We start from the raw sequence: 21,943 nt of genomic DNA, 5'->3' as shown, positions 1-21,943 counted from the left end.
CGGAAGAGCTCTTTGCGCAAGACTCACTAACCATCCTATTGGAAAATGAGCTTAAAGAGTGCCTCACATCCGTTTCAACATTTAAACTGTCATTTGTGTGTTGAAGTGCAAAAGCTTACGGCACCTGGTATTCCCAGGCGGTCTCCCATCCAAGTACTGACCAGGCCCGACCCAGCTTGGCTTCCGAGATCAGACGAGATCGGGCGTGTTCAGGGTGGCGTGGCCGTAAGTGAGGGACTGCTTCACAAACAGCCTCTTTATACATGCTGTGATGACACAGTCATGCTTACGTTTTTTTAATGTCCTGTATATAAGTTGAATTGTCCAAAGCACAAAAATGTTGCACTTCCAAATGGTCCTAACACACTGTGTGCTCTGTGTCACTTTAACACTGTGCTGTGAGAAAGGAACATGTGTTATTATGGTGACGTTACCGCGGGAAAAGCATTTTTGCAGCTCAGCGTTGAAGCTGCAGTTCGCAAAAAAGGTTTGCATGTTTTCCCTGTAACATGTGAAGCTTAGCACAATACTATATTTTAAAGTGCGTGACATTTGCCAAGTATAAAAGGTCTTTTATAGCCGGCTTCTCTCGCTTACGGCCATACCACCCTGAACACGCCCGATCTCGTCTGATCTCGGAAGCTAAGCAGGGTCGGGCCTGGTCAGTACTTGGATGGGAGAGCACCTGGGAATACCAGGTGCTGTAAGCTTTTGCACTTCCACACACAAACTGCAGAGGGCGCCGCTGCTCACTCAGTGGAGGCAGCTTCAGGAAAAGCTTCATGACAACGCTCCTCATTGCATTTCGCTTTTGTGCAAAACAAAAAAACAACAACAACAAAATATTTAGGAAATACACAAACTTATTTATTCTGTAAATGTACAAAATCTCTGTGGCTAGTCCGTCTGGCCTCAGTCGAGACGAACTTGTTAACCTTGTAGTTTGCAGCGGGCGCAGTGTCAACCTGACACCCATGTGCAACCAGTTTGAACTCTTATTGGCTGCCGACTGCGGTCCCGAAGAGCACTGAATAAATGCGCATCAGTGTGCTACCCTGAGCAGGGAACACGATATCATGGAGTTTCTAACACGGAGCAAGGTGAAGGTGACGCTACTATGCAGGACCGCCCCTGCTCAGCTTCAGAGATCAGATGAGAACAGGCTGGTATGGCCATAAGTGAGAGGCTTCCTCGACAACGGGGGTCATGTAGATACTGTAACCCATTTATTGGGATTTAATAAACAATTTAGAGTGAAGGATATTGATTAGTTTCTACTTTTTTTAATAGCTGCACATGACAACACAGTTATAATGCATACTTAATGCTGCAATATTCACGTCATAAACAATTGTGAGTCTTTGCACAAAAACATCTACAGGTGCTCTGTGCATGTACAGTGATATTGATGTAACGCTTGAAGAATTTGACATTACTACATGAGCGGAAGAGCTCTTTGCGCAAGACTCACTAACCATCCTATTGGAAAATGAGCTTAAAGAGTGCCTCACATCCGTTTCAACATTTAAACTGTCATTTGTGTGTTGAAGTGCAAAAGCTTACGGCACCTGGTATTCCCAGGGGGTCTCCCATCCAAGTACTGACCAGGCCCGACCCAGCTTGGCTTCCGAGATCAGACGAGATCGGGCGTGTTCAGGGTGGCGTGGCCGTAAGCGAGGGACTGCTTCACAAACAGCCTCTTTATACATGCTGTGATGACACAGTCATGCTTATGTTTTTTTAATGTCCTGTATATAAGTTGAATTGTCCAAAGCACAAAAATGTTGCACTTCCAAATGGTCCTAACACACTGTGTGCTCTGTGTCACTTTAACACTGTGCTGTGAGAAACGAACATGTGTTATTATGGTGACGTTACCGCGGGAAAAGCATTTTTGCAGCTCAGCGTTGAAGCTGCAGTTCGCAAAAAAGGTTTGCATGTTTTCCCTGTAACATGTGAAGCTTAGCACAATACTATATTTTAAAGTGCGTGACATTTGCCAAGTATAAAAGGTCTTTTATAGCCAGCTTCTCACGCTTACGGCCATACCACCCTGAACACGCCCGATCTCGTCTGATCTCGGAAGCTAAGCAGGGTCGGGCCTGGTCAGTACTTGGATGGGAGACCGCCTGGGAATACCAGGTGCTGTAAGCTTTTGCACTTCCACACACAAACTGCAGAGGGCGCCGCTGCTCACTCAGTGGAGGCAGCTTCAGGAAAAGCTTCATGACAACGCTCCTCATTGCATTTCGCTTTTGTGCAAAACAAAAAAACAACAACAACAAAATATTTAGGAAATACACAAACTTATTTATTCTGTAAATGTACAAAATCTCTGTGGCTAGTCCGTCTGGCCTCAGTCGAGACGAACTTGTTAACCTTGTAGTTTGCAGCGGGCGCAGTGTCAACCTGACACCCATGTGCAACCAGTTTGAACTCTTATTGGCTGCCGACTGCGGTCCCGAAGAGCACTGAATAAATGCGCATCAGTGTGCTACCCTGAGCAGGGAACACGATATCATGGAGTTTCTAACACGGAGCAAGGTGAAGGTGACGCTACTATGCAGGACCGCCCCTGCTCAGCTTCAGAGATCAGATGAGAACAGGCTGGTATGGCCGTAAGTGAGAGGCTTCCTCGACAACGGGGGTCATGTAGATACTGTAACCCATTTATTGGGATTTAAAAAACAATTTAGAGTGAAGGATATTGATTAGTTTCTACTTTTTTTAATAGCTGCACATGACAACACAGTTATAATGCATACTTAATGCTGCAATATTCACGTCATAAACAATTGTGAGTCTTTGCACAAAAACATCTACAGGTGCTCTGTGCATGTACAGAGATATTGATGTAACGCTTGAAGAATTTGACATTACTACATGAGCGGAAGAGCTCTTTGCGCAAGACTCACTAACCATCCTATTGGAAAATGAGCTTAAAGAGTGCCTCACATCCGTTTCAACATTTAAACTGTCATTTGTGTGTTGAAGTGCAAAAGCTTACGGCACCTGGTATTCCCAGGCGGTCTCCCATCCAAGTACTGCCCAGGCCCGACCCAGCTTGGCTTCCGAGATCAGACGAGATCGGGCGTGTTCAGGGTGGCGTGGCCGTAAGCGAGGGACTTCTTCACAAACAGCCTCTTTATACATGCTGTGATGACACAGTCATGCTTACGTTTTTTTAATGTCCTGTATATAAGTTGAATTGTCCAAAGCACAAAAATGTTGCACTTCCAAATGGTCCTAACACACTGTGTGCTCTGTGTCACTTTAACACTGTGCTGTGAGAAAGGAACATGTGTTATTATGGTGACGTTACCGCGGGAAAAGCATTTTTGCAGCTCAGCGTTGAAGCTGCAGTTCGCAAAAAAGGTTTGCATGTTTTCCCTGTAACATGTGAAGCTTAGCACAATACTATATTTTAAAGTGCGTGACATTTGCCAAGTATAAAAGGTCTTTTATAGCCGGCTTCTCTCGCTTACGGCCATACCACCCTGAACACGCCCGATCTCGTCTGATCTCGGAAGCTAAGCAGGGTCGGGCCTGGTCAGTACTTGGATGGGAGACCGCCTGGGAATACCAGGTGCTGTAAGCTTTTGCACTTCCACACACAAACTGCAGAGGGCGCCGCTGCTCACTCAGTGGAGGCAGCTTCAGGAAAAGCTTCATGACAACGCTCCTCATTGCATTTCGCTTTTGTGCAAAACAAAAAAACAACAACAACAAAATATTTAGGAAATACACAAACTTATTTATTCTGTAAATGTACAAAATCTCTGTGGCTAGTCCGTCTGGCCTCAGTCCAGAGGAACTTGTTAACCTTGTAGTTTGCAGCAGGCGCAGTGTCAACCTGACACCCATGTGCAACCAGTTTGAACTCTTATTGGCTGCCGACTGCGGTCCCGAAGAGCACTGAATAAATGCGCATCAGTGTGCTACCCTGAGCAGGGAACATGATATCATGGAGTTTCTAACACGGAGCAAGGTGAAGGTGACGCTACTATGCAGGACCGCCCCTGCTCAGCTTCAGAGATCAGATGAGAACAGGCTGGTATGGCCATAAGTGAGAGGCTTCCTCGACAACGGGGTTCATGTAGATACTGTAACCCATTTATTGGGATTTAAAAAACAATTTAGAGTGAAGGATATTGATTAGTTTCTACTTTTTTTAATAGCTGCACATGACAACACAGTTATAATGCATACTTAATGCTGCAATATTCACGTCATAAACAATTGTGAGTCTTTGCACAAAAACATCTACAGGTGCTCTGTGCATGTACAGTGATATTGATGTAACGCTTGAAGAATTTGACATTACTACATGAGCGGAAGAGCTCTTTGCGCAAGACTCACTAACCATCCTATTGGAAAATGAGCTTAAAGAGTGCCTCACATCCGTTTCAACATTTAAACTGTCATTTGTGTGTTGAAGTGCAAAAGCTTACGGCACCTGGTATTCCCAGGCGGTCTCCCATCCAAGTACTGACCAGGCCCGACCCAGCTTGGCTTCCGAGATCAGACGAGATCGGGCGTGTTCAGGGTGGCGTGGCCGTAAGTGAGGGACTGCTTCACAAACAGCCTCTTTATACATGCTGTGATGACACAGTCATGCTTACGTTTTTTTAATGTCCTGTATATAAGTTGAATTGTCCAAAGCACAAAAATGTTGCACTTCCAAATGGTCCTAACACACTGTGTGCTCTGTGTCACTTTAACACTGTGCTGTGAGAAAGGAACATGTGTTATTATGGTGACGTTACCGCGGGAAAAGCATTTTTGCAGCTCAGCGTTGAAGCTGCAGTTCGCAAAAAAGGTTTGCATGTTTTCCCTGTAACATGTGAAGCTTAGCACAATACTATATTTTAAAGTGCGTGACATTTGCCAAGTATAAAAGGTCTTTTATAGCCGGCTTCTCTCGCTTACGGCCATACCACCCTGAACACGCCCGATCTCGTCTGATCTCGGAAGCTAAGCAGGGTCGGGCCTGGTCAGTACTTGGATGGGAGAGCACCTGGGAATACCAGGTGCTGTAAGCTTTTGCACTTCCACACACAAACTGCAGAGGGCGCCGCTGCTCACTCAGTGGAGGCAGCTTCAGGAAAAGCTTCATGACAACGCTCCTCATTGCATTTCGCTTTTGTGCAAAACAAAAAAACAACAACAACAAAATATTTAGGAAATACACAAACTTATTTATTCTGTAAATGTACAAAATCTCTGTGGCTAGTCCGTCTGGCCTCAGTCGAGACGAACTTGTTAACCTTGTAGTTTGCAGCGGGCGCAGTGTCAACCTGACACCCATGTGCAACCAGTTTGAACTCTTATTGGCTGCCGACTGCGGTCCCGAAGAGCACTGAATAAATGCGCATCAGTGTGCTACCCTGAGCAGGGAACACGATATCATGGAGTTTCTAACACGGAGCAAGGTGAAGGTGACGCTACTATGCAGGACCGCCCCTGCTCAGCTTCAGAGATCAGATGAGAACAGGCTGGTATGGCCATAAGTGAGAGGCTTCCTCGACAACGGGGGTCATGTAGATACTGTAACCCATTTATTGGGATTTAATAAACAATTTAGAGTGAAGGATATTGATTAGTTTCTACTTTTTTTAATAGCTGCACATGACAACACAGTTATAATGCATACTTAATGCTGCAATATTCACGTCATAAACAATTGTGAGTCTTTGCACAAAAACATCTACAGGTGCTCTGTGCATGTACAGTGATATTGATGTAACGCTTGAAGAATTTGACATTACTACATGAGCGGAAGAGCTCTTTGCGCAAGACTCACTAACCATCCTATTGGAAAATGAGCTTAAAGAGTGCCTCACATCCGTTTCAACATTTAAACTGTCATTTGTGTGTTGAAGTGCAAAAGCTTACGGCACCTGGTATTCCCAGGGGGTCTCCCATCCAAGTACTGACCAGGCCCGACCCAGCTTGGCTTCCGAGATCAGACGAGATCGGGCGTGTTCAGGGTGGCGTGGCCGTAAGCGAGGGACTGCTTCACAAACAGCCTCTTTATACATGCTGTGATGACACAGTCATGCTTATGTTTTTTTAATGTCCTGTATATAAGTTGAATTGTCCAAAGCACAAAAATGTTGCACTTCCAAATGGTCCTAACACACTGTGTGCTCTGTGTCACTTTAACACTGTGCTGTGAGAAACGAACATGTGTTATTATGGTGACGTTACCGCGGGAAAAGCATTTTTGCAGCTCAGCGTTGAAGCTGCAGTTCGCAAAAAAGGTTTGCATGTTTTGCCTGTAACATGTGAAGCTTAGCACAATACTATATTTTAAAGTGCGTGACATTTGCCAAGTATAAAAGGTCTTTTATAGCCGGCTTCTCTCGCTTACGGCCATACCACCCTGAACACGCCCGATCTCGTCTGATCTCGGAAGCTAAGCAGGGTCGGGCCTGGTCAGTACTTGGATGGGAGACCGCCTGGGAATACCAGGTGCTGTAAGCTTTTGCACTTCCACACACAAACTGCAGAGGGCGCCGCTGCTCACTCAGTGGAGGCAGCTTCAGGAAAAGCTTCATGACAACGCTCCTCATTGCATTTCGCTTTTGTGCAAAACAAAAAAACAACAACAACAAAATATTTAGGAAATACACAAACTTATTTATTCTGTAAATGTACAAAATCTCTGTGGCTAGTCCGTCTGGCCTCAGTCGAGACGAACTTGTTAACCTTGTAGTTTGCAGCGGGCGCAGTGTCAACCTGACACCCATGTGCAACCAGTTTGAACTCTTATTGGCTGCCGACTGCGGTCCCGAAGAGCACTGAATAAATGCGCATCAGTGTGCTACCCTGAGCAGGGAACACGATATCATGGAGTTTCTAACACGGAGCAAGGTGAAGGTGACGCTACTATGCAGGACCGCCCCTGCTCAGCTTCAGAGATCAGATGAGAACAGGCTGGTATGGCCGTAAGTGAGAGGCTTCCTCGACAACGGGGGTCATGTAGATACTGTAACCCATTTATTGGGATTTAAAAAACAATTTAGAGTGAAGGATATTGATTAGTTTCTACTTTTTTTAATAGCTGCACATGACAACACAGTTATAATGCATACTTAATGCTGCAATATTCACGTCATAAACAATTGTGAGTCTTTGCACAAAAACATCTACAGGTGCTCTGTGCATGTACAGAGATATTGATGTAACGCTTGAAGAATTTGACATTACTACATGAGCGGAAGAGCTCTTTGCGCAAGACTCACTAACCATCCTATTGGAAAATGAGCTTAAAGAGTGCCTCACATCCGTTTCAACATTTAAACTGTCATTTGTGTGTTGAAGTGCAAAAGCTTACGGCACCTGGTATTCCCAGGCGGTCTCCCATCCAAGTACTGCCCAGGCCCGACCCAGCTTGGCTTCCGAGATCAGACGAGATCGGGCGTGTTCAGGGTGGCGTGGCCGTAAGCGAGGGACTTCTTCACAAACAGCCTCTTTATACATGCTGTGATGACACAGTCATGCTTACGTTTTTTTAATGTCCTGTATATAAGTTGAATTGTCCAAAGCACAAAAATGTTGCACTTCCAAATGGTCCTAACACACTGTGTGCTCTGTGTCACTTTAACACTGTGCTGTGAGAAAGGAACATGTGTTATTATGGTGACGTTACCGCGGGAAAAGCATTTTTGCAGCTCAGCGTTGAAGCTGCAGTTCGCAAAAAAGGTTTGCATGTTTTCCCTGTAACATGTGAAGCTTAGCACAATACTATATTTTAAAGTGCGTGACATTTGCCAAGTATAAAAGGTCTTTTATAGCCGGCTTCTCTCGCTTACGGCCATACCACCCTGAACACGCCCGATCTCGTCTGATCTCGGAAGCTAAGCAGGGTCGGGCCTGGTCAGTACTTGGATGGGAGACCGCCTGGGAATACCAGGTGCTGTAAGCTTTTGCACTTCCACACACAAACTGCAGAGGGCGCCGCTGCTCACTCAGTGGAGGCAGCTTCAGGAAAAGCTTCATGACAACGCTCCTCATTGCATTTCGCTTTTGTGCAAAACAAAAAAACAACAACAACAAAATATTTAGGAAATACACAAACTTATTTATTCTGTAAATGTACAAAATCTCTGTGGCTAGTCCGTCTGGCCTCAGTCCAGAGGAACTTGTTAACCTTGTAGTTTGCAGCAGGCGCAGTGTCAACCTGACACCCATGTGCAACCAGTTTGAACTCTTATTGGCTGCCGACTGCGGTCCCGAAGAGCACTGAATAAATGCGCATCAGTGTGCTACCCTGAGCAGGGAACACGATATCATGGAGTTTCTAACACGGAGCAAGGTGAAGGTGACGCTACTATGCAGGACCGCCCCTGCTCAGCTTCAGAGATCAGATGAGAACAGGCTGGTATGGCCATAAGTGAGAGGCTTCCTCGACAACGGGGTTCATGTAGATACTGTAACCCATTTATTGGGATTTAAAAAACAATTTAGAGTGAAGGATATTGATTAGTTTCTACTTTTTTTAATAGCTGCACATGACAACACAGTTATAATGCATACTTAATGCTGCAATATTCACGTCATAAACAATTGTGAGTCTTTGCACAAAAACATCTACAGGTGCTCTGTGCATGTACAGAGATATTGATGTAACGCTTGAAGAATTTGACATTACTACATGAGCGGAAGAGCTCTTTGCGCAAGACTCACTAACCATCCTATTGGAAAATGAGCTTAAAGAGTGCCTCACATCCGTTTCAACATTTAAACTGTCATTTGTGTGTTGAAGTGCAAAAGCTTACGGCACCTGGTATTCCCAGGCGGTCTCCCATCCAAGTACTGACCAGGCACGACCCAGCTTGGCTTCCGAGATCAGACGAGATCGGGCGTGTTCAGGGTGGCGTGGCCGTAAGCGAGGGACTGCTTCACAAACAGCCTCTTTATACATGCTGTGATGACACAGTCATGCTTACGTTTTTTTAATGTCCTGTATATAAGTTGAATTGTCCAAAGCACAAAAATGTTGCACTTCCAAATGGTCCTAACACACTGTGTGCTCTGTGTCACTTTAACACTGTGCTGTGAGAAAGGAACATGTGTTATTATGGTGACGTTACCGCGGGAAAAGCATTTTTGCAGCTCAGCGTTGAAGCTGCAGTTCGCAAAAAAGGTTTGCATGTTTTCCCTGTAACATGTGAAGCTTAGCACAATACTATATTTTAAAGTGTGTGACATTTGCCAAGTATAAAAGGTCTTTTATAGCCGGCTTCTCTCGCTTACGGCCATACCACCCTGAACACGCCCGATCTCGTCTGATCTCGGAAGCTAAGCAGGGTCGGGCCTGGTCAGTACTTGGATGGGAGACCGCCTGGGAATACCAGGTGCTGTAAGCTTTTGCACTTCCACACACAAACTGCAGAGGGCGCCGCTGCTCACTCAGTGGAGGCAGCTTCAGGAAAAGCTTCATGACAACGCTCCTCATTGCATTTCGCTTTTGTGCAAAACAAAAAAACAACAACAACAAAATATTTAGGAAATACACAAACTTATTTATTCTGTAAATGTACAAAATCTCTGTGGCTAGTCCGTCTGGCCTCAGTCGAGACGAACTTGTTAACCTTGTAGTTTGCAGCGGGCGCAGTGTCAACCTGACACCCATGTGCAACCAGTTTGAACTCTTATTGGCTGCCGACTGCGGTCCCGAAGAGCACTGAATAAATGCGCATCAGTGTGCTACCCTGAGCAGGGAACACGATATCATGGAGTTTCTAACACGGAGCAAGGTGAAGGTGACGCTACTATGCAGGACCGCCCCTGCTCAGCTTCAGAGATCAGATGAGAACAGGCTGGTATGGCCGTAAGTGAGAGGCTTCCTCGACAACGGGGGTCATGTAGATACTGTAACCCATTTATTGGGATTTAAAAAACAATTTAGAGTGAAGGATATTGATTAGTTTCTACTTTTTTTAATAGCTGCACATGACAACACAGTTATAATGCATACTTAATGCTGCAATATTCACGTCATAAACAATTGTGAGTCTTTGCACAAAAACATCTACAGGTGCTCTGTGCATGTACAGAGATATTGATGTAACGCTTGAAGAATTTGACATTACTACATGAGCGGAAGAGCTCTTTGCGCAAGACTCACTAACCATCCTATTGGAAAATGAGCTTAAAGAGTGCCTCACATCCGTTTCAACATTTAAACTGTCATTTGTGTGTTGAAGTGCAAAAGCTTACGGCACCTGGTATTCCCAGGCGGTCTCCCATCCAAGTACTGACCAGGCCCGACCCAGCTTGGCTTCCGAGATCAGACGAGATCGGGCGTGTTCAGGGTGGCGTGGCCGTAAGCGAGGGACTGCTTCACAAACAGCCTCTTTATACATGCTGTGATGACACAGTCATGCTTACGTTTTTTTAATGTCCTGTATATAAGTTGAATTGTCCAAAGCACAAAAATGTTGCACTTCCAAATGGTCCTAACACACTGTGTGCTCTGTGTCACTTTAACACTGTGCTGTGAGAAAGGAACATGTGTTATTATGGTGACGTTACCGCGGGAAAAGCATTTTTGCAGCTCAGCGTTGAAGCTGCAGTTCGCAAAAAAGGTTTGCATGTTTTCCCTGTAACATGTGAAGCTTAGCACAATACTATATTTTAAAGTGCGTGACATTTGCCAAGTATAAAAGGTCTTTTATAGCCGGCTTCTCTCGCTTACGGCCATACCACCCTGAACACGCCCGATCTCGTCTGATCTCGGAAGCTAAGCAGGGTCGGGCCTGGTCAGTACTTGGATGGGAGACCGCCTGGGAATACCAGGTGCTGTAAGCTTTTGCACTTCCACACACAAACTGCAGAGGGCGCCGCTGCTCACTCAGTGGAGGCAGCTTCAGGAAAAGCTTCATGACAACGCTCCTCATTGCATTTCGCTTTTGTGCAAAACAAAAAAACAACAACAACAAAATATTTAGGAAATACACAAACTTATTTATTCTGTAAATGTACAAAATCTCTGTGGCTAGTCCGTCTGGCCTCAGTCCAGAGGAACTTGTTAACCTTGTAGTTTGCAGCGGGCGCAGTGTCAACCTGACACCCATGTGCAACCAGTTTGAACTCTTATTGGCTGCCGACTGCGGTCCCGAAGAGCACTGAATAAATGCGCATCAGTGTGCTACCCTGAGCAGGGAACACGATATCATGGAGTTTCTAACACGGAGCAAGGTGAAGGTGACGCTACTATGCAGGACCGCCCCTGCTCAGCTTCAGAGATCAGATGAGAACAGGCTGGTATGGCCATAAGTGAGAGGCTTCCTCGACAACGGGGGTCATGTAGATACTGTAACCCATTTATTGGGATTTAATAAACAATTTAGAGTGAAGGATATTGATTAGTTTCTACTTTTTTTAATAGCTGCACATGACAACACAGTTATAATGCATACTTAATGCTGCAATATTCACGTCATAAACAATTGTGAGTCTTTGCACAAAAACATCTACAGGTGCTCTGTGCATGTACAGTGATATTGATGTAACGCTTGAAGAATTTGACATTACTACATGAGCGGAAGAGCTCTTTGCGCAAGACTCACTAACCATCCTATTGGAAAATGAGCTTAAAGAGTGCCTCACATCCGTTTCAACATTTAAACTGTCATTTGTGTGTTGAAGTGCAAAAGCTTACGGCACCTGGTATTCCCAGGGGGTCTCCCATCCAAGTACTGACCAGGCCCGACCCAGCTTGGCTTCCGAGATCAGACGAGATCGGGCGTGTTCAGGGTGGCGTGGCCGTAAGCGAGGGACTGCTTCACAAACAGCCTCTTTATACATGCTGTGATGACACAGTCATGCTTATGTTTTTTTAATGTCCTGTATATAAGTTGAATTGTCCAAAGCACAAAAATGTTGCACTTCCAAATGGTCCTAACACACTGTGTGCTCTGTGTCACTTTAACACTGTGCTGTGAGAAACGAACATGTGTTATTATGGTGACGTTACCGCGGGAAAAGCATTTTTGCAGCTCAGCGTTGAAGCTGCAGTTCGCAAAAAAGGTTTGCATGTTTTCCCTGTAACATGTGAAGCTTAGCACAATACTATATTTTAAAGTGCGTGACATTTGCCAAGTATAAAAGGTCTTTTATAGCCAGCTTCTCACGCTTACGGCCATACCACCCTGAACACGCCCGATCTCGTCTGATCTCGGAAGCTAAGCAGGGTCGGGCCTGGTCAGTACTTGGATGGGAGACCGCCTGGGAATACCAGGTGCTGTAAGCTTTTGCACTTCCACACACAAACTGCAGAGGGCGCCGCTGCTCACTCAGTGGAGGCAGCTTCAGGAAAAGCTTCATGACAACGCTCCTCATTGCATTTCGCTTTTGTGCAAAACAAAAAAACAACAACAACAAAATATTTAGGAAATACACAAACTTATTTATTCTGTAAATGTACAAAATCTCTGTGGCTAGTCCGTCTGGCCTCAGTCGAGACGAACTTGTTAACCTTGTAGTTTGCAGCGGGCGCAGTGTCAACCTGACACCCATGTGCAACCAGTTTGAACTCTTATTGGCTGCCGACTGCGGTCCCGAAGAGCACTGAATAAATGCGCATCAGTGTGCTACCCTGAGCAGGGAACACGATATCATGGAGTTTCTAACATGGAGCAAGGTGAAGGTGACGCTACTATGCAGGACCGCCCCTGCTCAGCTTCAGAGATCAGATGAGAACAGGCTGGTATGGCCATAAGTGAGAGGCTTCCTCGACAACGGGGTTCATGTAGATACTGTAACCCATTTATTGGGATTTAATAAACAATTTAGAGTGAAGGATATTGATTAGTTTCTACTTTTTTTAATAGCTGCACATGACAACACAGTTATAATGCATACTTAATGCTGCAATATTCACGTCATAAACAATTGTGAGTCTTTGCACAAAAACATCTACAGGTGCTCTGTGCATGTACAGTGATATTGATGTAACGCTTGAAGAATTTGACATTACTACATGAGCGGAAGAGCTCTTTGCGCAAGACTCACTAACCATCCTATTGGAAAATGAGCTTAAAGAGTGCCTCACATCCGTTTCAACATTTAAACTGTCATTTGTGTGTTGAAGTGCAAAAGCTTACGGCACCTGGTATTCCCAGGCGGTCTCCCATCCAAGTACTGACCAGGCCCGACCCAGCTTGGCTTCCGAGATCATACGAGATCGGGCGTGTTCAGGGTGGCGTGGCCGTAAGCGAGGGACTGCTTCACAAACAGCCTCTTTATACATGCTGTGATGACACAGTCATGCTTATGTTTTTTTAATGTCCTGTATATAAGTTGAATTGTCCAAAGCACAAAAATGTTGCACTTCCAAATGGTCCTAACACACTGTGTGCTCTGTGTCACTTTAACACTGTGCTGTGAGAAACGAACATGTGTTATTATGGTGACGTTACCGCGGGAAAAGCATTTTTGCAGCTCAGCGTTGAAGCTGCAGTTCGCAAAAAAGGTTTGCATGTTTTCCCTGTAACATGTGAAGCTTAGCACAATACTATATTTTAAAGTGCGTGACATTTGCCAAGTATAAAAGGTCTTTTATAGCGGGCTTCTCTCGCTTACGGCCATACCACCCTGAACACGCCCGATCTCGTCTGATCTCGGAAGCTAAGCAGGGTCGGGCCTGGTCAGTACTTGGATGGGAGACCGCCTGGGAATACCAGGTGCTGTAAGCTTTTGCACTTCCACACACAAACTGCAGAGGGCGCCGCTGCTCACTCAGTGGAGGCAGCTTCAGGAAAAGCTTCATGACAACGCTCCTCATTGCATTTCGCTTTTGTGCAAAACAAAAAAACAACAACAACAAAATATTTAGGAAATACACAAACTTATTTATTCTGTAAATGTACAAAATCTCTGTGGCTAGTCCGTCTGGCCTCAGTCGAGACGAACTTGTTAACCTTGTAGTTTGCAGCGGGCGCAGTGTCAACCTGACACCCATGTGCAACCAGTTTGAACTCTTATTGGCTGCCGACTGCGGTCCCGAAGAGCACTGAATAAATGCGCATCAGTGTGCTACCCTGAGCAGGGAACACGATATCATGGAGTTTCTAACACGGAGCAAGGTGAAGGTGACGCTACTATGCAGGACCGCCCCTGCTCAGCTTCAGAGATCAGATGAGAACAGGCTGGTATGGCCATAAGTGAGAGGCTTCCTCGACAACGGGGGTCATGTAGATACTGTAACCCATTTATTGGGATTTAATAAACAATTTAGAGTGAAGGATATTGATTAGTTTCTACTTTTTTTAATAGCTGCACATGACAACACAGTTATAATGCATACTTAATGCTGCAATATTCACGTCATAAACAATTGTGAGTCTTTGCACAAAAACATCTACAGGTGCTCTGTGCATGTACAGAGATATTGATGTAACGCTTGAAGAATTTGACATTACTACATGAGCGGAAGAGCTCTTTGCGCAAGACTCACTAACCATCCTATTGGAAAATGAGCTTAAAGAGTGCCTCACATCCGTTTCAACATTTAAACTGTCATTTGTGTGTTGAAGTGCAAAAGCTTACGGCACCTGGTATTCCCAGGGGGTCTCCCATCCAAGTACTGACCAGGCCCGACCCAGCTTGGCTTCCGAGATCAGACGAGATCGGGCGTGTTCAGGGTGGCGTGGCCGTAAGCGAGGGACTGCTTCACAAACAGCCTCTTTATACATGCTGTGATGACACAGTCATGCTTATGTTTTTTTAATGTCCTGTATATAAGTTGAATTGTCCAAAGCACAAAAATGTTGCACTTCCAAATGGTCCTAACACACTGTGTGCTCTGTGTCACTTTAACACTGTGCTGTGAGAAAGGAACATGTGTTATTATGGTGACGTTACCGCGGGAAAAGCATTTTTGCAGCTCAGCGTTGAAGCTGCAGTTCGCAAAAAAGGTTTGCATGTTTTCCCTGTAACATGTGAAGCTTAGCACAATACTATATTTTAAAGTGCGTGACATTTGCCAAGTATAAAAGGTCTTTTATAGCGGGCTTCTCTCGCTTACGGCCATACCACCCTGAACACGCCCGATCTCGTCTGATCTCGGAAGCTAAGCAGGGTCGGGCCTGGTCAGTACTTGGATGGGAGACCGCCTGGGAATACCAGGTGCTGTAAGCTTTTGCACTTCCACACACAAACTGCAGAGGGCGCCGCTGCTCACTCAGTGGAGGCAGCTTCAGGAAAAGCTTCATGACAACGCTCCTCATTGCATTTCGCTTTTGTGCAAAACAAAAAAACAACAACAACAAAATATTTAGGAAATACACAAACTTATTTATTCTGTAAATGTACAAAATCTCTGTGGCTAGTCCGTCTGGCCTCAGTCGAGACGAACTTGTTAACCTTGTAGTTTGCAGCGGGCGCAGTGTCAACCTGACACCCATGTGCAACCAGTTTGAACTCTTATTGGCTGCCGACTGCGGTCCCGAAGAGCACTGAATAAATGCGCATCAGTGTGCTACCCTGAGCAGGGAACACGATATCATGGAGTTTCTAACACGGAGCAAGGTGAAGGTGACGCTACTATGCAGGACCGCCCCTGCTCAGCTTCAGAGATCAGATGAGAACAGGCTGGTATGGCCATAAGTGAGAGGCTTCCTCGACAACGGGGGTCATGTAGATACTGTAACCCATTTATTGGGATTTAATAAACAATTTAGAGTGAAGGATATTGATTAGTTTCTACTTTTTTTAATAGCTGCACATGACAACACAGTTATAATGCATACTTAATGCTGCAATATTCACGTCATAAACAATTGTGAGTCTTTGCACAAAAACATCTACAGGTGCTCTGTGCATGTACAGTGATATTGATGTAACGCTTGAAGAATTTGACATTACTACATGAGCGGAAGAGCTCTTTGCGCAAGACTCACTAACCATCCTATTGGAAAATGAGCTTAAAGAGTGCCTCACATCCGTTTCAACATTTAAACTGTCATTTGTGTGTTGAAGTGCAAAAGCTTACGGCACCTGGTATTCCCAGGCGGTCTCCCATCCAAGTACTGACCAGGCCCGACCCAGCTTGGCTTCCGAGATCAGACGAGATCGGGCGTGTTCAGGGTGGCGTGGCCGTAAGTGAGGGACTGCTTCACAAACAGCCTCTTTATACATGCTGTGATGACACAGTCATGCTTACGTTTTTTTAATGTCCTGTATATAAGTTGAATTGTCCAAAGCACAAAAATGTTGCACTTCCAAATGGTCCTAACACACTGTGTGCTCTGTGTCACTTTAACACTGTGCTGTGAGAAAGGAACATGTGTTATTATGGTGACGTTACCGCGGGAAAAGCATTTTTGCAGCTCAGCGTTGAAGCTGCAGTTCGCAAAAAAGGTTTGCATGTTTTCCCTGTAACATGTGAAGCTTAGCACAATACTATATTTTAAAGTGCGTGACATTTGCCAAGTATAAAAGGTCTTTTATAGCCGGTTTCTCTCGCTTACGGCCATACCACCCTGAACACGCCCGATCTCGTCTGATCTCGGAAGCTAAGCAGGGTCGGGCCTGGTCAGTACTTGGATGGGAGACCGCCTGGGAATACCAGGTGCTGTAAGCTTTTGCACTTCCACACACAAACTGCAGAGGGCGCCGCTGCTCACTCAGTGGAGGCAGCTTCAGGAAAAGCTTCATGACAACGCTCCTCATTGCATTTCGCTTTTGTGCAAAACAAAAAAACAACAACAACAAAATATTTAGGAAATACACAAACTTATTTATTCTGTAAATGTACAAAATCTCTGTGGCTAGTCCGTCTGGCCTCAGTCGAGACGAACTTGTTAACCTTGTAGTTTGCAGCGGGCGCAGTGTCAACCTGACACCCATGTGCAACCAGTTTGAACTCTTATTGGCTGCCGACTGCGGTCCCGAAGAGCACTGAATAAATGCGCATCAGTGTGCTACCCTGAGCAGGGAACACGATATCATGGAGTTTCTAACACGGAGCAAGGTGAAGGTGACGCTACTATGCAGGACCGCCCCTGCTCAGCTTCAGAGATCAGATGAGAACAGGCTGGTATGGCCATAAGTGAGAGGCTTCCTCGACAACGGGGGTCATGTAGATACTGTAACCCATTTATTGGGATTTAATAAACAATTTAGAGTGAAGGATATTGATTAGTTTCTACTTTTTTTAATAGCTGCACATGACAACACAGTTATAATGCATACTTAATGCTGCAATATTCACGTCATAAACAATTGTGAGTCTTTGCACAAAAACATCTACAGGTGCTCTGTGCATGTACAGTGATATTGATGTAACGCTTGAAGAATTTGACATTACTACATGAGCGGAAGAGCTCTTTGCGCAAGACTCACTAACCATCCTATTGGAAAATGAGCTTAAAGAGTGCCTCACATCCGTTTCAACATTTAAACTGTCATTTGTGTGTTGAAGTGCAAAAGCTTACGGCACCTGGTATTCCCAGGCGGTCTCCCATCCAAGTACTGACCAGGCCCGACCCAGCTTGGCTTCCGAGATCAGACGAGATCGGGCGTGTTCAGGGTGGCGTGGCCGTAAGTGAGGGACTGCTTCACAAACAGCCTCTTTATACATGCTGTGATGACACAGTCATGCTTACGTTTTTTTAATGTCCTGTATATAAGTTGAATTGTCCAAAGCACAAAAATGTTGCACTTCCAAATGGTCCTAACACACTGTGTGCTCTGTGTCACTTTAACACTGTGCTGTGAGAAAGGAACATGTGTTATTATGGTGACGTTACCGCGGGAAAAGCATTTTTGCAGCTCAGCGTTGAAGCTGCAGTTCGCAAAAAAGGTTTGCATGTTTTCCCTGTAACATGTGAAGCTTAGCACAATACTATATTTTAAAGTGCGTGACATTTGCCAAGTATAAAAGGTCTTTTATAGCCGGCTTCTCTCGCTTACGGCCATACCACCCTGAACACGCCCGATCTCGTCTGATCTCGGAAGCTAAGCAGGGTCGGGCCTGGTCAGTACTTGGATGGGAGAGCACCTGGGAATACCAGGTGCTGTAAGCTTTTGCACTTCCACACACAAACTGCAGAGGGCGCCGCTGCTCACTCAGTGGAGGCAGCTTCAGGAAAAGCTTCATGACAACGCTCCTCATTGCATTTCGCTTTTGTGCAAAACAAAAAAACAACAACAACAAAATATTTAGGAAATACACAAACTTATTTATTCTGTAAATGTACAAAATCTCTGTGGCTAGTCCGTCTGGCCTCAGTCGAGACGAACTTGTTAACCTTGTAGTTTGCAGCGGGCGCAGTGTCAACCTGACACCCATGTGCAACCAGTTTGAACTCTTATTGGCTGCCGACTGCGGTCCCGAAGAGCACTGAATAAATGCGCATCAGTGTGCTACCCTGAGCAGGGAACACGATATCATGGAGTTTCTAACACGGAGCAAGGTGAAGGTGACGCTACTATGCAGGACCGCCCCTGCTCAGCTTCAGAGATCAGATGAGAACAGGCTGGTATGGCCGTAAGTGAGAGGCTTCCTCGACAACGGGGGTCATGTAGATACTGTAACCCATTTATTGGGATTTAAAAAACAATTTAGAGTGAAGGATATTGATTAGTTTCTACTTTTTTTAATAGCTGCACATGACAACACAGTTATAATGCATACTTAATGCTGCAATATTCACGTCATAAACAATTGTGAGTCTTTGCACAAAAACATCTACAGGTGCTCTGTGCATGTACAGAGATATTGATGTAACGCTTGAAGAATTTGACATTACTACATGAGCGGAAGAGCTCTTTGCGCAAGACTCACTAACCATCCTATTGGAAAATGAGCTTAAAGAGTGCCTCACATCCGTTTCAACATTTAAACTGTCATTTGTGTGTTGAAGTGCAAAAGCTTACGGCACCTGGTATTCCCAGGCGGTCTCCCATCCAAGTACTGACCAGGCCCGACCCAGCTTGGCTTCCGAGATCAGACGAGATCGGGCGTGTTCAGGGTGGCGTGGCCGTAAGCGAGGGACTGCTTCACAAACAGCCTCTTTATACATGCTGTGATGACACAGTCATGCTTACGTTTTTTTAATGTCCTGTATATAAGTTGAATTGTCCAAAGCACAAAAATGTTGCACTTCCAAATGGTCCTAACACACTGTGTGCTCTGTGTCACTTTAACACTGTGCTGTGAGAAAGGAACATGTGTTATTATGGTGACGTTACCGCGGGAAAAGCATTTTTGCAGCTCAGCGTTGAAGCTGCAGTTCGCAAAAAAGGTTTGCATGTTTTCCCTGTAACATGTGAAGCTTAGCACAATACTATATTTTAAAGTGCGTGACATTTGCCAAGTATAAAAGGTCTTTTATAGCCGGCTTCTCTCGCTTACGGCCATACCACCCTGAACACGCCCGATCTCGTCTGATCTCGGAAGCTAAGCAGGGTCGGGCCTGGTCAGTACTTGGATGGGAGACCGCCTGGGAATACCAGGTGCTGTAAGCTTTTGCACTTCCACACACAAACTGCAGAGGGCGCCGCTGCTCACTCAGTGGAGGCAGCTTCAGGAAAAGCTTCATGACAACGCTCCTCATTGCATTTCGCTTTTGTGCAAAACAAAAAAACAACAACAACAAAATATTTAGGAAATACACAAACTTATTTATTCTGTAAATGTACAAAATCTCTGTGGCTAGTCCGTCTGGCCTCAGTCCAGAGGAACTTGTTAACCTTGTAGTTTGCAGCAGGCGCAGTGTCAACCTGACACCCATGTGCAACCAGTTTGAACTCTTATTGGCTGCCGACTGCGGTCCCGAAGAGCACTGAATAAATGCGCATCAGTGTGCTACCCTGAGCAGGGAACACGATATCATGGAGTTTCTAACACGGAGCAAGGTGAAGGTGACGCTACTATGCAGGACCGCCCCTGCTCAGCTTCAGAGATCAGATGAGAACAGGCTGGTATGGCCATAAGTGAGAGGCTTCCTCGACAACGGGGGTCATGTAGATACTGTAACCCATTTATTGGGATTTAAAAAACAATTTAGAGTGAAGGATATTGATTAGTTTCTACTTTTTTTAATAGCTGCACATGACAACACAGTTATAATGCATACTTAATGCTGCAATATTCACGTCATAAACAATTGTGAGTCTTTGCACAAAAACATCTACAGGTGCTCTGTGCATGTACAGAGATATTGATGTAACGCTTGAAGAATTTGACATTACTACATGAGCGGAAGAGCTCTTTGCGCAAGACTCACTAACCATCCTATTGGAAAATGAGCTTAAAGAGTGCCTCACATCCGTTTCAACATTTAAACTGTCATTTGTGTGTTGAAGTGCAAAAGCTTACGGCACCTGGTATTCCCAGGCGGTCTCCCATCCAAGTACTGCCCAGGCCCGACCCAGCTTGGCTTCCGAGATCAGACGAGATCGGGCGTGTTCAGGGTGGCGTGGCCGTAAGCGAGGGACTTCTTCACAAACAGCCTCTTTATACATGCTGTGATGACACAGTCATGCTTACGTTTTTTTAATGTCCTGTATATAAGTTGAATTGTCCAAAGCACAAAAATGTTGCACTTCCAAATGGTCCTAACACACTGTGTGCTCTGTGTCACTTTAACACTGTGCTGTGAGAAAGGAACATGTGTTATTATGGTGACGTTACCGCGGGAAAAGCATTTTTGCAGCTCAGCGTTGAAGCTGCAGTTCGCAAAAAAGGTTTGCATGTTTTCCCTGTAACATGTGAAGCTTAGCACAATACTATATTTTAAAGTGCGTGACATTTGCCAAGTATAAAAGGTCTTTTATAGCCGGCTTCTCTCGCTTACGGCCATACCACCCTGAACACGCCCGATCTCGTCTGATCTCGGAAGCTAAGCAGGGTCGGGCCTGGTCAGTACTTGGATGGGAGACCGCCTGGGAATACCAGGTGCTGTAAGCTTTTGCACTTCCACACACAAACTGCAGAGGGCGCCGCTGCTCACTCAGTGGAGGCAGCTTCAGGAAAAGCTTCATGACAACGCTCCTCATTGCATTTCGCTTTTGTGCAAAACAAAAAAACAACAACAACAAAATATTTAGGAAATACACAAACTTATTTATTCTGTAAATGTACAAAATCTCTGTGGCTAGTCCGTCTGGCCTCAGTCCAGAGGAACTTGTTAACCTTGTAGTTTGCAGCGGGCGCAGTGTCAACCTGACACCCATGTGCAACCAGTTTGAACTCTTATTGGCTGCCGACTGCGGTCCCGAAGAGCACTGAATAAATGCGCATCAGTGTGCTACCCTGAGCAGGGAACACGATATCATGGAGTTTCTAACACGGAGCAAGGTGAAGGTGACGCTACTATGCAGGACCGCCCCTGCTCAGCTTCAGAGATCAGATGAGAACAGGCTGGTATGGCCGTGACGCTACTATCCAGACTACTGCAAGACCAAAACCAGCTTAATAAAGCTATTTTAACAGCAGGCCTCATGGGTTTTAACTGCAAACTTGACTTTGTAGTCTCAAACAACAGAATCCAGAAACGACACCGATATCTAATAACTGTAATAATTCGAGACTTTAAAACAAGAAGTTTTAGGGACTTCAGTTTCAAAATGGCTATTCTTGTTTCTCCCAGAGTGAGAAAAGCATCACATCTACTCTTCCATTCAGCTGAGTGATTCCTACAAATCTTAATATTCATTACATTATATGTAGATGACTGGCTGGATTTGAACAGTTCATTGTAAAAGGCAGAACAGTATTTTGCTATTAATTTAGGATATGTAATCACACTATTAACAATAGGTTTATGAATGGAATTGAACTGTTCCTGTTGCTTTTTCAGATTTAAAAAAAAAGAAAGAATTAAGCTGTGCATTGTTCTCCTTTTTCTAACAGCTGTCTGCTAGCTCTCACATTATGAGACATAAATCATTAGCAATTTCACAGAGATGTGCACATGTTAAATTA

At 45.0% G+C, this 21,943-nt stretch overlaps 29 non-coding genes and 1 pseudogene across 29 annotated transcripts; 15 read left to right on the top strand and 15 right to left on the bottom strand.

Moving 5' to 3' along the window:
• Window positions 1-112: 112 nt before the first annotated feature.
• LOC146682142 (5S ribosomal RNA) lies at window positions 113-231 on the bottom strand. The gene has a single exon (XR_014918432.1). It is a non-coding gene; the product is annotated as a 5S ribosomal RNA (ribosomal RNA).
• Window positions 232-591: 360 nt separating this feature from the next.
• Window positions 592-710, top strand: LOC146682141 (5S ribosomal RNA). Its single transcript, XR_014918356.1, has one exon. It is a non-coding gene; the product is annotated as a 5S ribosomal RNA (ribosomal RNA).
• An 846-nt stretch (window positions 711-1,556) lies between these two features.
• Window positions 1,557-1,675, bottom strand: LOC146682140 (5S ribosomal RNA). The gene has a single exon (XR_014918380.1). It is a non-coding gene; the product is annotated as a 5S ribosomal RNA (ribosomal RNA).
• Window positions 1,676-2,035: 360 nt separating this feature from the next.
• LOC146682139 (5S ribosomal RNA) lies at window positions 2,036-2,154 on the top strand. The gene has a single exon (XR_014918311.1). It is a non-coding gene; the product is annotated as a 5S ribosomal RNA (ribosomal RNA).
• Window positions 2,155-3,000: 846 nt separating this feature from the next.
• LOC146682138 (5S ribosomal RNA) lies at window positions 3,001-3,119 on the bottom strand. The gene has a single exon (XR_014918375.1). It is a non-coding gene; the product is annotated as a 5S ribosomal RNA (ribosomal RNA).
• Window positions 3,120-3,479: 360 nt separating this feature from the next.
• LOC146682137 (5S ribosomal RNA) lies at window positions 3,480-3,598 on the top strand. Its single transcript, XR_014918310.1, has one exon. It is a non-coding gene; the product is annotated as a 5S ribosomal RNA (ribosomal RNA).
• An 846-nt stretch (window positions 3,599-4,444) lies between these two features.
• Window positions 4,445-4,563, bottom strand: LOC146682136 (5S ribosomal RNA). Its single transcript, XR_014918431.1, has one exon. It is a non-coding gene; the product is annotated as a 5S ribosomal RNA (ribosomal RNA).
• Window positions 4,564-4,923: 360 nt separating this feature from the next.
• LOC146682135 (5S ribosomal RNA) lies at window positions 4,924-5,042 on the top strand. The gene has a single exon (XR_014918355.1). It is a non-coding gene; the product is annotated as a 5S ribosomal RNA (ribosomal RNA).
• An 846-nt stretch (window positions 5,043-5,888) lies between these two features.
• Window positions 5,889-6,007, bottom strand: LOC146682134 (5S ribosomal RNA). Its single transcript, XR_014918379.1, has one exon. It is a non-coding gene; the product is annotated as a 5S ribosomal RNA (ribosomal RNA).
• Window positions 6,008-6,367: 360 nt separating this feature from the next.
• Window positions 6,368-6,486, top strand: LOC146682133 (5S ribosomal RNA). The gene has a single exon (XR_014918309.1). It is a non-coding gene; the product is annotated as a 5S ribosomal RNA (ribosomal RNA).
• Window positions 6,487-7,332: 846 nt separating this feature from the next.
• On the bottom strand, window positions 7,333-7,451 carry LOC146682132 (5S ribosomal RNA). The gene has a single exon (XR_014918374.1). It is a non-coding gene; the product is annotated as a 5S ribosomal RNA (ribosomal RNA).
• A 360-nt stretch (window positions 7,452-7,811) lies between these two features.
• Window positions 7,812-7,930, top strand: LOC146682131 (5S ribosomal RNA). The gene has a single exon (XR_014918308.1). It is a non-coding gene; the product is annotated as a 5S ribosomal RNA (ribosomal RNA).
• Window positions 7,931-8,776: 846 nt separating this feature from the next.
• On the bottom strand, window positions 8,777-8,895 carry LOC146682130 (5S ribosomal RNA; annotated as a pseudogene).
• Window positions 8,896-9,255: 360 nt separating this feature from the next.
• On the top strand, window positions 9,256-9,374 carry LOC146682129 (5S ribosomal RNA). Its single transcript, XR_014918306.1, has one exon. It is a non-coding gene; the product is annotated as a 5S ribosomal RNA (ribosomal RNA).
• Window positions 9,375-10,220: 846 nt separating this feature from the next.
• LOC146682128 (5S ribosomal RNA) lies at window positions 10,221-10,339 on the bottom strand. Its single transcript, XR_014918392.1, has one exon. It is a non-coding gene; the product is annotated as a 5S ribosomal RNA (ribosomal RNA).
• A 360-nt stretch (window positions 10,340-10,699) lies between these two features.
• On the top strand, window positions 10,700-10,818 carry LOC146682127 (5S ribosomal RNA). The gene has a single exon (XR_014918305.1). It is a non-coding gene; the product is annotated as a 5S ribosomal RNA (ribosomal RNA).
• Window positions 10,819-11,664: 846 nt separating this feature from the next.
• LOC146682126 (5S ribosomal RNA) lies at window positions 11,665-11,783 on the bottom strand. The gene has a single exon (XR_014918378.1). It is a non-coding gene; the product is annotated as a 5S ribosomal RNA (ribosomal RNA).
• A 360-nt stretch (window positions 11,784-12,143) lies between these two features.
• LOC146682125 (5S ribosomal RNA) lies at window positions 12,144-12,262 on the top strand. The gene has a single exon (XR_014918304.1). It is a non-coding gene; the product is annotated as a 5S ribosomal RNA (ribosomal RNA).
• An 846-nt stretch (window positions 12,263-13,108) lies between these two features.
• On the bottom strand, window positions 13,109-13,227 carry LOC146682124 (5S ribosomal RNA). The gene has a single exon (XR_014918424.1). It is a non-coding gene; the product is annotated as a 5S ribosomal RNA (ribosomal RNA).
• Window positions 13,228-13,587: 360 nt separating this feature from the next.
• Window positions 13,588-13,706, top strand: LOC146682123 (5S ribosomal RNA). The gene has a single exon (XR_014918303.1). It is a non-coding gene; the product is annotated as a 5S ribosomal RNA (ribosomal RNA).
• An 846-nt stretch (window positions 13,707-14,552) lies between these two features.
• On the bottom strand, window positions 14,553-14,671 carry LOC146682122 (5S ribosomal RNA). The gene has a single exon (XR_014918377.1). It is a non-coding gene; the product is annotated as a 5S ribosomal RNA (ribosomal RNA).
• A 360-nt stretch (window positions 14,672-15,031) lies between these two features.
• LOC146682121 (5S ribosomal RNA) lies at window positions 15,032-15,150 on the top strand. The gene has a single exon (XR_014918302.1). It is a non-coding gene; the product is annotated as a 5S ribosomal RNA (ribosomal RNA).
• An 846-nt stretch (window positions 15,151-15,996) lies between these two features.
• LOC146682120 (5S ribosomal RNA) lies at window positions 15,997-16,115 on the bottom strand. Its single transcript, XR_014918430.1, has one exon. It is a non-coding gene; the product is annotated as a 5S ribosomal RNA (ribosomal RNA).
• A 360-nt stretch (window positions 16,116-16,475) lies between these two features.
• On the top strand, window positions 16,476-16,594 carry LOC146682119 (5S ribosomal RNA). The gene has a single exon (XR_014918477.1). It is a non-coding gene; the product is annotated as a 5S ribosomal RNA (ribosomal RNA).
• An 846-nt stretch (window positions 16,595-17,440) lies between these two features.
• LOC146682118 (5S ribosomal RNA) lies at window positions 17,441-17,559 on the bottom strand. The gene has a single exon (XR_014918428.1). It is a non-coding gene; the product is annotated as a 5S ribosomal RNA (ribosomal RNA).
• A 360-nt stretch (window positions 17,560-17,919) lies between these two features.
• Window positions 17,920-18,038, top strand: LOC146682117 (5S ribosomal RNA). Its single transcript, XR_014918354.1, has one exon. It is a non-coding gene; the product is annotated as a 5S ribosomal RNA (ribosomal RNA).
• Window positions 18,039-18,884: 846 nt separating this feature from the next.
• Window positions 18,885-19,003, bottom strand: LOC146682116 (5S ribosomal RNA). The gene has a single exon (XR_014918391.1). It is a non-coding gene; the product is annotated as a 5S ribosomal RNA (ribosomal RNA).
• A 360-nt stretch (window positions 19,004-19,363) lies between these two features.
• On the top strand, window positions 19,364-19,482 carry LOC146682115 (5S ribosomal RNA). The gene has a single exon (XR_014918476.1). It is a non-coding gene; the product is annotated as a 5S ribosomal RNA (ribosomal RNA).
• Window positions 19,483-20,328: 846 nt separating this feature from the next.
• On the bottom strand, window positions 20,329-20,447 carry LOC146682114 (5S ribosomal RNA). The gene has a single exon (XR_014918372.1). It is a non-coding gene; the product is annotated as a 5S ribosomal RNA (ribosomal RNA).
• Window positions 20,448-20,807: 360 nt separating this feature from the next.
• On the top strand, window positions 20,808-20,926 carry LOC146682113 (5S ribosomal RNA). The gene has a single exon (XR_014918475.1). It is a non-coding gene; the product is annotated as a 5S ribosomal RNA (ribosomal RNA).
• The last annotated feature ends 1,017 nt before the right edge of the window (window positions 20,927-21,943 follow it).

This window comes from Copadichromis virginalis, linkage group LG23, assembly GCF_057382275.1.
Source record: "Copadichromis virginalis isolate Kocher_CV1m ecotype Utaka linkage group LG23, C_Virginalis_male_GT1.1, whole genome shotgun sequence".
Taxonomy (NCBI): domain Eukaryota; kingdom Metazoa; phylum Chordata; class Actinopteri; order Cichliformes; family Cichlidae; genus Copadichromis; species Copadichromis virginalis.
Note: the sequence above shows the minus strand (reverse complement) of the source record. Positions and strands in the feature narration are given on the sequence as shown.